Raw genomic sequence first — 11206 nt, 5'->3', positions numbered from 1 at the left:
GCCTCCTACATTTTGTAACAATGCGGAGGGCTCCCGTATAGCTCCACATTAACATGATTGATCGTAGATATTTTTATTTATTTTTTATTTCACCAGGTAGGCCAGTTGAGAACAAGTTCTCATTTACAACTGCGACCTGGCCAATATAAAGCAAAGCAGTGCGACAAAAACAACAGAGATGCACATGGGATAAACAAACGTACAGTCAATAACACAATAGAAAAATAATAAATAAATAGGCCAATAGTGGCGAAGTAATTACAATTTAGCAATTTACAATGGAGTGTTATGTGCAGATGAGGATGTGCAAGTGTCACTACTCCGACCGAAGGACACTCCCCTTCCCGTTCGGGTGGCGCTCCGCGGTCATCGTCGCCGGCCTACTAGCTGCCACTGATTATTTCCTCCCCCTCCTTATGGGTTTATTGAGTGCACCTGTTTTGAGTTAGGTAGTTAGTAGTAAGGCTTTATTAGTCAGCCGGCCCGCCTGGTTCCTTGTGCGGGATTAATTATTGTGACCGTCTGTTTGGTGTACTTGTGTGCACGTCTATGGGTTTTGTGTTTTCCCATTTTTTCTGGACAGTTTAAGTCCCCCTGTTTGGGGCATTTGTTTGTTCATTACGCCCTGTGTTTTCGTGAGGGTTGGCTTATGTTTGCCGTTTCTCTGTGCATTAAAATAGCACTCCCCTGAACTCTCTGCTTCCTGCGCCTGACTCCTCACCCACTACACTCAGACCGTTACAGCAAGTAGATATACTGGTGTGCAAAAGAGCAGAAAAACAAATATGGGGATGAGGTAGGTAGTTGTTTGGATGGGCTATTTACAGATGGGCTGTGTACAGCTGGTAGTATGTGGTAGTGGAGTAGGGGCCTGAGGGCACACAGTGTGTTGTGAAATCAGTAATGAATGTATTGTAATTTAAAAAAAAAATTATAACTGCCTTAATTTTGCCGGACCCCAAGAAGAGTAGCTTCGGGGATCCATAACAAATACAACTATTGATTGACGGTAGGGGGCAACATTCTTCACAAGAGCTCTGTATAGTATCTTTCATGCAAAAAATATAGCTTATATTTGAATTTGAAAGATAATTTTTCTTAATTTATGCATGAGCACGCACCGTCTAATTAGAAAACCCACTTTTTTCCCCACTCGGAGGTGCACAAGAACCATATTTGTCCTTGAGCATGCACATTTTTTCACATATTATTACTGTTGAACCAGGGTCGTTATACTATTATTATTCGCCTAGTTTATTTTTATAAGTATTGTAAGCATTGTTGCTAGTTTGTCTTACTTTGACATTAACTTCATATTTAATTCTATAAAACTAGTCTATCGATAATCTACATTGAGTTCATGACGATTGTGTGAAATCAAGCTGCAGTCCAGTGCACCATTCTGAACTGAAGTATTTTTGCTGAGGTCATATGAGGACAAAACCGGATCCGATATTTGACAATTACATTAAGACTGACAATCAGGCTAATTTAACAGTGGTAATTTAGAGACTCTAAACTTTTACTTCCAGATTGGTTGTTAATCATTGCCGACCCCTTGTAAGAAATGCATTTGTGGCAAAAGACCATAATACATAAAGTAAGGCAGCGAAGAAGAGGCGAAGCGAGGCTCCACTCCCGTCAAAACTATCCACTCAAGAATACAGCGAAAAGCAGGCCAAGGGCTCTATTCAATCCGTATCGCTGAAGTCCACATTAGAGCATGATTGAAATTAAGGCTGCATTCACGATAGATGCTGCATATGTCGGCTCAAACAGAAATTATCTTGACATTTCTCTCTCGCAACGCTTTAGTGATACAGACTGAATAGAGCACCAAAGTGTGGATTTTTTTGTATTGGGGTCTGTGAGAGTGAGGGATTTTGTAAAAAAAAAAATTCATTGCTAATTTGCTAAGCAAGTCTTACTTGATCAAATAGATTTTATAATTGGAGTTGTGTCTGTTGTTCACACTCGTATCTGCGCTCTCATCGGCTAGAATGTTCCCATCGGATCTCGCCTCCTCCGTCCTGCCTTTCTGCCTTTGCGACTACGGCCATTTCTCAATAAAATGGCTCAACTTCTGCATCCGCTCTCCTCCATCCTCTCTGGCCTCCTTTTGAAACAGGTCAAAGGTAATCGAGGAGAGGCAGCGTGGACAAAAATGGTCTTGTATGAAATTTGAAATGAATTCTCCAATCGCGCATCATCAGGCAAATTATGTTTACAGGGTGGAATCCAAAATTGAATGTATAAAGTGATAGAACAAATGCAGGTAGTTGTGCAAGACATTTTGAGATAAAAAGATAAGTAGCATATCATTTTTAAATGTGTGCATGCTTTTCTCCTCCAACCATACACCAGCAGATTCAAAGGGGGTGTGGTAGGCAGAAATAAAAAAAACTCTTCCGCAGTAGGATGCACTTGTGTTTCCTTGCCAAAAGGATGCTATTGAGGAGGGAAGTACAGTCTCCTGCTTGCCTACTAACGAACTGACACACTCATTGGTTTCTGAGGTCACGGAGGAGAGGATAAACTTTTGACCAAATGAGAACTCCAATAATTCCCATTGTTAGGACGGAGACATCACCATCTCATCATTATATTGAGTAGTGTTTCCCAAACCTGGTCCTAGAGTACCCCCAACAGTACACATTTTCATTGCTCAATTAGTTAAGTGAGGTGTGATTGTCCAGGGCTACAACGAAAATGTCTACTTTTGGGGGTTCTCGAGGACCAGGGTTGGGAAACACTGATATAGAGTACCTTTGATTAAGGACTATCTTGCTTAGCCATGTATATGTTGTATTTCCAGGTACAGACCTCAGGTACTAGAAGTATAATATATAGATAGATATAATACACTGAACAAAAATAAACGCAAATGTGTCATGAGCAAACATTTTTTTTAAATCCCTGAAACGTTCCAGACTCACAAAAAGCTTATTTCTCTCAAATTGTGTGCACAAATTTGTTTGCATCCCTGTTAGTGAGCATTTCTCATTGGTCAAGATAATCCATCCACCTGACAGGTGTGTCATATCAAGAAACTGATTAAACAGCATGATCATTACACCTTGTGCTGGGGACAATAAAAGGCCATTTTAAGATGTGCAGATTGGTCACACAACGCCACAGATGTTTCAAATTGAGGGAGTGCGCAATTGTCATGCTGACTGCAGGAATGTCCACCAGAGCAGTTGACAGAAACTGTAATGTTCATTTCTCTACCATAAACTGTCTCCAACATGGTTTTAGAGAATTTGGCAATATGTCCAACCTGCCTCACAACCGCAGACCATGAGTATTTCTGTCTGTGTCTAATAAAGCCCTTTTGTGGAGAAAAGCTAATTCTGATTGGCTGACAAGTGGGTGGGCCTATGCCCTCCCAGGCCCACCTATGGCTGCACCCCTGCCCAGTCATGTGAAATCAATAGATTCGGTCCTAATGAATGTATTTAAATTCACTGATTTCCTTATATGAACTGTAACACAGTAAAATCTTTGACATTTTTGCATTCATATTTTTGTTCAGCGTATTTAATCCTAATCAATTGGTTGCTCCATGAAAACTCAGGGCTAGCACTTAAATATGCCACTGAATCTGAACACAATTTTCTGTCTATATGCCAACATTACATTTAAACAATGCAGCCATACACTGGCTGAAATCAGTTGATAGGACTTAGGCAAGCTGCAACAAGTATTGATATTGTATCATATAATAATTTCACCAAGACAAAACATTTGTCTGTTTGCATACATTTGAGGCTATTTATTCAGAACATTGGTATAAAATAAATATAAACTATTTATATGATAATAATTCTATTACACAATTGCTGATATGTCTTATATTCCTGCTGAAAGTATTAATCAGGATTATACCTCTGCCATTCATTCCAATTAGACTGGTTTGGATTTCTCACAGACCATTTCCAAACCATTCTGGAACTTTGAGGTTTATTGACATATTCTATTAAAATTAAAGGACCTCAATGTACCTAAACCTATTTCCTTGTTGAATATCAATCCTATGTTATTTATCTAAAGACAAATCCACAAAAAAAGCATTGCATGCTCAAATGTCAGCACTTTATTGATCAATTCCTTCAGGTACATAACCATAGTGCATATAGCCACTTCACAATTACCAACAGCCTTCTGGAATACTTATAACTTTCATTAAAGTAAACTAACTTAACTTTCAACAACTCCTGTGAAACCAGGGAATATATTGTCATTCCTTCAGGAGGGAGAACCAGGGGCCTTCAGTAACCACCAGCTGATCAACCATGACTGATATCTCAATATTACATCAAGTAATATTGGATTCTGTTCACAAGTAAGATAGGTCTGGCATAGGACAAATTCCATGACAACACAAAGGACAAATTCCATGACAACACAAAGATGGATGAGTCCTGGCCATTAAATAGTGATTTTGTGTCATTGAAGTACAGATCAAAAAGGGAGCGCAAACTCAAACTAAAAACACATTGAACTTAAATATTTATCTTCAAATACAATGTTTTATGATGTCGCAGACTACAAATATGCAACAAGATCTTGGCGCTCGCCATTCTTCTTGATGCCAGCAAAGATAATCTTTGTTCCTGGAATGTATTAATTAGGGTTTTCCAAGTACTCCATCAGGGTGGCTTCACCCCAAGTAATGCCTACAAAAGAATAATACAATCCAATAGCTAAGGCAAGGAACTCTGTACATCAAGACAATATTCAGTTAATTATCTGACATTTTATTAATGACCTGCAAGTTTGGGGACAGCTATACATTTCCTCACTTGACAATAAATGTAAATTGACTCAGACATCACTAACTAGTTAATGGCTAGAAGGGATCCAGCTTGTCAAATTGTGACTTTTTTCAGCAAACTAGGCGCATGTCACACATCACTACTTCACAGGAGACTAATTTGAACTTAAATATTTTTATTCTTTACCAAAACGCCTTTTTGGTGGCAGAAATGCCTTCTGGAACATGTGAACTTTCATTTGCCTTAATAACAAACTTGTATGCCATCTGTAAATACAAATTAAATTACGGGTCTAGTTGGTTTAGCCACGGAAAAAGCCAGGAACCTTCCTGCTAGGCATAATTTGCTGAGATAATGGATGGGCTGGAAATCCCAAGAGAGGAGTTTGACTTAGTCTGCCATGTAAGCATGCATCTGTCTATAACATGAGCTGCTCAGTATGTGCTGGTAATCCGTTCTAACACAGCTTTTTTGAAAGATATCACGAACTGCAAAAGTGTTGCTAATACTCTCCACTTTCTGGAGAACGATCGTGCCATGCTGACTCTGAAAATAAGACGATGAGGAAATCCCTGATTTAGGTAAAAACGTTTTATTGAATCAGACATTGTAATCTTCTGAAACAGCAATCAACAGTGTTGTTGTCACAGAAGTTGACAAGAATTTTGAATATCAGTGAAATGCCTGGTGGAAGCAGAGTATGATACCTAAGAAAATTCTGCCGTTTGATTGCAAATATGCAGAGGGAGTAGAAAAGAGAACACAGAAGGCTGTTGTATGAAATCACCTGCCTCCAGAATACATCTTCAAACTAAGGGCAATCATGGCATCCATGACAGAGGGAGAAGCATTAATCCATGCATGCGTAAGAGTCTAGCTAGCTACATTTTCAGGTATTATACATTCATAATATTGTTCGAAAGTTGCTTTAATTGCAAGTTAAAGCATACTGTTAGCTAGCTAACATTACATGTATGATCTGTACAGTAACATTTTTTGTATCTCGGAAATCCATTTGCATCGCTAGTTATAGCCTAATGTTAGCTATCTAGCTAACACTGAAACCAGTTGGTTAGCTTTGGCTATCTGCAGAGTCATGTATGGTAGTAACATGAGTTGGTATTATGGTGAATGGTTTATTTAGCTAGGTACATGTCTAAACAAAAGACTCAGCTATGCAAGTAACCATTTCATTATACCGTTTACACCTTCTGTATCCTGTGCATGTGACAAATAAATGTAGATTTTTGAAATAGTGTGTGTTTACCATGTAGAATGCCCTTTTTTTTATTCCATCACACTCACAAACGTAAGCAATTTTCTGTAATTAGCTTGCCATTAACTTGGAAATAATGATCTTGTTGTAAGTTTATTTACCTGTAATATATTTTTTTAAATGTGCGAATGTTAAATCAGTCAGCTATGATATGGTCATTAATTGAACTGACTACTCAGCTAAATTAACGTTAGCTAGCTAGCTAACTAACAAGCTGGAAATGAACCAAAACAAAAGATGACAATAGAATGTTCATGATGTCACTGCGACAACTGTCTACAGACATGACAATAGACATGGTATAAACAAGTCTTTAGTCTTGGAATCTTTGGATGTTTAGCACATTACCATACTCACTCCATTTAGCACATGGCCTCACATTTGAATCCTTAAAGAGATGGGTGGGGCTATAGTTTAAAAGGGTGTAAACAATGCTGAATGGGTGTAGACAATGAAGAGCTCTCTACTAGGTGTACCAAAACATTCAAAGGGCCATTTTCTCAAAAATGGGGTTACAAGTTGATGAACTTTCAAAGCCGAATTACTTTCCCCATTGTTCCTCAACTGTAGTGTATGATATACCATTTTCTATCTCCGAGTCTCTACTCGGAATCGAGACGATTTGACTTTCGTAGCAGGTTAGGAAAATTTTGGTAATTTGACAATCTGGATCCCTTCCAGCCATCCCACTAACTAGGAGGATAGGTGAAAAGGCCTACCTTTGCTCTTGTTGGCGTCCGTGTAGGAGTAGCCCTCAGCCTGACCAGTCTTACGTCCGAACAGACCCCAAAGGTTTGGACCCACTTTGTGCTTCCCACCGTCTTTGACAGTGTGGCACTGTTCGCATTTCTGAACGAAGGCCTTCTTTCCCTTTGCAATGTCACTCATAGTAACCTAGTGGAAGATACAGAACACGTTAGGTTAGCTACACTCTGGTGTATCACCTAACGTTATCCAGGACTTGGTCTGGATTAGTCTGGGCAATATTCAGTTGACTAACAGCAAGCAACTGGGTCACCTCCCTGATGAAGGTGATTCTACCATCGAAAGGTCATTTGAGATGACGTGATCTAGCTACCAAATCAACAACTTTTTGCTCAAAGATATAACTACACGGGCCAAATTTTCCACACTGCCCTGAGCTAGCTCAGCCAGCTAAAGTTAGCTAACCATCAACGGAGCATTGTAGCCGACATCGCGGGCTTGTATCACTGCTGCTGGTATTCTACTAACAATCTGTTGATTTAGCGAACCAATATGTAATTTATAGTTAAAACAAAAACAAGTTAGCTAATTGTAATTGGGTTTCTTACTGCGACAACACATTTTTCTATAGAAGAAAGCTGACAGGTGAGTTGGCTCGTCAGATGGGTAGTGCTGTTAGTTTGTTCAAGTTAGTAATTTGCCGCTATTATTGACAAGGAGCTGTCAGTGATGCTGAGCTAGCTAGCTATAGCAAGCTAAGAAGAGGTCAATGATCTGCCATACATATCTAACTACCTAAAAAACCATACACTTTAATCCAAATCCATTATAAATGAAAGAATCTAAAATGACATGGATGGAGGGGCACAGCCTTAGTCAATTGTTTCCGAATTGCAGGTTAGGTTTACGCAATTCCTATTTTTCAAAGCCCAGGACACGCTGTCCTACTCACATTAAACTTACCGGTCTATCATAATTTTAGCAGAATACCAGCAGCAGTGATACGGTCGCAAGGTAAAACAAAATGAGTCACGATTATTACCTTTGAATAACATCTTTTTAAACCTGCCAAGGAATTGTCATCTATCGGTTGCTTATGGAATAGTCCTAGTGTGGGGGTAATGGAAGGTCACATCATTTTAGAGGCACCGGCATTTGACATCACAATCAGGCAGCACTTCAGTCACGTGCTAGCTTTCTACGAATATGTAGTGGTACTGTCACAGGGCACGCGCATGTTGATTTTGGTCCAGCCACACCAGACGCGATCAGGATAAGAAGGTTGAAATATCAAAACGGACTCTGAACCAACTATATTCATTTGGGGACAGGTCGATACATTCATGGACATTTAGCTAGTTAGTTTGCAGTTGCTAGCTAATTTATCCTGGGGTGTAAACATCAGGTTGATGTTTTATCGGAAACGCACAAGGTCCTTTTTTCCCTTGATCTTTGTAGAATTTTGATCCATTTTGAGTCACACAAAATCCTGTGTTCTCTACTCCGACAATTAATCTACAGATAAAAGGGAAAACCTAGTTGGTTTCTAGTAATCTTGCCTATTTTGGTCTTCCTCTATGGTCTTTATTGGTTGGAATCCAACTTAAAGGTGCATTACCACCACCTGGACTGGAGTATGGACCTCAGTTCAGCCACAGATAGACGAATGAGACAGATATTTCACTGGATGTATACATGTGAAGCGTCCGCTTGGCGTTTCCACTCACTACAATGCATGGTAGTGAGAGGAAGCCCAGTTGCCGGCAGTGGGAGAAGATGGATCAAGATGGATTTTGGCCTACATTCTGCTAATTTTCTCATCGATGAAACATTTGATCTACATACAATTTTCTGTTCCCAAAACTAGAATGTTACAAACAGAGTTGACTTTTGCAGACTTCACTAATTAAGTAAAAAAAGGTTTAGTTGTCTACACACAATATCCCATAATGACAAAGAAAGAACAGAGACTTGTCCAGAAGCCACTCCGGCGTTGTCTTAGCTGTGTGCTTAGGGTCGTTGTCCTGTTGGAAGGTGAACCTTCGCCCCAGTCTGAGGGTTCTGAATCAGGTTTTCATCAAGGATCTCTGTACTTTGCGCCGTTCATCTTTCCCTTGATTCCAGTTCCTGCCGCTGAAAAACATCCATACAACATGATGCTACCACCACCATGCTTCACCATAGGGATGGTATTGGTTTCCTCCAGACGTGACGCTTGGCATTCAGGCCAAAGAGTTCAATCTTGGTTTCATCAGACCAGATAATCTTGTTCCCCATGGTCTGAGAGTCCTTTAGGTGCCTTTTGACAAACTCCAAGTGGGCTGCCATGTGCTTTTTACTGAGGAGTGGCTTCCGTCTGGTCACTCTACCATAAAGGCCTGAGTGCTGCAGAGATGGTTGTCCTTCTGGAAGTTTCTCCCATCTCCACAGAGGAACTCTGTCAGAGTGTCCATCAGGTTCTTGGTCCCTGACCAAGGCCCTTCTCCCCCGATTGCTCAGTTTGGCCAGGCGGCCAGCTCTAGGAATAGTCTTGGTGGTTCCAAACGTATTCCATTTAAGAATGATGGAGGCAACTGTGTTCTTGAGAACCTTCAATGCTGCAGACATTTTTTGGTACCATTCCCCAGATCTGTGTTTTGAAACAATCCTGTCTCGGAGCTCTACAGACAATTCCTTCGACCTCATAGCTGGGTTTTTGCTCAGACATACACTGTCAACTGGGACAGGTGTGTGCCTTTCCAAATCATGTCCAATCAATAGAATTTACCACAGGTGGACTCTAATCAAGAAACTCCTCAATGATGATCAATGAAAACAGGATGCACCTGAGCTCAATTTCAAGTCTCATAGCAAAGGGTTTGAATACTTATGTCAATAAGGCATTCTGTTTTTTAGGAAAACAATGAATTTAATACTTTAGAATAAGGCTGTAACGTAACAAAATGTGGAAAAGGGAAGGGGTCTCTACGAATGCACTGTACAGTATGTGTTAATGTATTTTGCAACACTCACGTTGACTAGAGCTCCGTCGTTGTACAATGGATCAAACTTATCATAGTGGCCAGAACAAGCAAGTGGGCAAAGCCAAGCAAGAGCTAGTGAGATCCTTTCTGTGCGTTCTAGCATTTATTTGCATATTTCTATTAGGGAACACCTCATCTAAAGTGCGCTTGTGCAATAACTCAATTTGCCCTTGCACTCCTAAGCAACGCAATTGTTTTGTAACTTTGGCAAAGGTAAAAGTCCACAAAAACGCAGTATGTAGATCAAATGTTTCATCTATGAGAAAATTAGCAGAATGTCGGCCAAAATCCACCTCACTCGATATTCTCCCCACTGGGCTTCCTCTCATCCCCATACTTGGTAATAAGTGGAAACGCCAACCGGATGCTTCACATTTCTACATCTGGTGAAATATCTGGCACATTGTTTTATCTGTGGTGGTATCACAGATTATATAGTGGCTGCCTAACAACGAAAATATATGTCTTAAAATGGAAGGCAGTCAGGTGGAGGCAAGAGATCAGGTGGGACGATTCTAGCCAATGAGAGGGAGATGTGTGTGTGAACCAAGGGTCCAGGGTTCACACTAGAGCAGGGTTTCACAAACTCATTCCTCGGGACCCCAATGGGTGCACGTTCTGTTTTTTGCTCTAGAACTACACAACTGATTAACTTGTTATGGCTGCAATCCCACTACCGGGATCGATATGACAACTACCAGTGAAAATAGAGGGCGCCAAATTCAAACCACAGAAATCTCATAATTACAATTCCTAAAACATACATGTGTTTTATATCATTTTAAAGCTATTCTCGTTGTTAATGCCACCAAAGTGTCCGATTTCAAATATGCTTTTAAGTTAAAGCACAACAAACGATTATGTTAGGTCTCCACCAAACCACAATAAGCACAGCCATTTTCCAGCAAAATATAGCATTCACAAAAAGCATAAATAAAGATAAAATGAATCACTAACCTTGAATTATCTTCATCAGATGACACTCATAGGACTTCATGTTACACAATACATGCATGTTTTATTTGATAACGTTCATATTTATATAAAAAAATCAGAGTTTACATTGGCGCGTTAGATTCACTAGTTCCAAAAACATAGTGATTTTGCATAGCCACATCGTTTCAACAGAAATACTCATCATAAATGTAGATGATAATACACATGGAATTATAGCTATACCTCTCCTTAATGCAACTGCTGTGTCAGATTTTTTTTTAAAGTTTACGGAAAAAGCAACCCATGCAATAATCTGAGACGGCGCTCAGAACAGTAGCCAAATTAGCCTCCATGTTGGAGTCAACAGAAACCAGAAAATACATGATAAATGTTTCCTTATCTTTGATGAACTTCATCAGAATGCAGTCCTAGAAATCCCAGGTCCCCAATAAATGCTTGATTTGTTCGAAAATGTCATTTATGTTATT

At 39.8% G+C, this 11206-nt stretch overlaps 1 long non-coding RNA gene across 1 annotated transcript; it reads right to left on the bottom strand.

Moving 5' to 3' along the window:
• Positions 1–4081: 4081 nt before the first annotated feature.
• On the bottom strand, positions 4082–9661 carry LOC115134782 (uncharacterized). Its single transcript, XR_010462363.1, has 2 exons — positions 6774–9661; positions 4082–4679 (listed from the first exon to the last, which is right to left on the bottom strand). It is a non-coding gene; the product is annotated as an uncharacterized LOC115134782 (long non-coding RNA).
• Positions 9662–11206: the final 1545 nt, after the last annotated feature.

The sequence above is a fragment of the Oncorhynchus nerka genome, unplaced genomic scaffold (genome assembly GCF_034236695.1).
Source record: "Oncorhynchus nerka isolate Pitt River unplaced genomic scaffold, Oner_Uvic_2.0 unplaced_scaffold_2033, whole genome shotgun sequence".
In the NCBI taxonomy this organism is placed as follows: domain Eukaryota; kingdom Metazoa; phylum Chordata; class Actinopteri; order Salmoniformes; family Salmonidae; genus Oncorhynchus; species Oncorhynchus nerka.
Note: the sequence above shows the minus strand (reverse complement) of the source record. Positions and strands in the feature narration are given on the sequence as shown.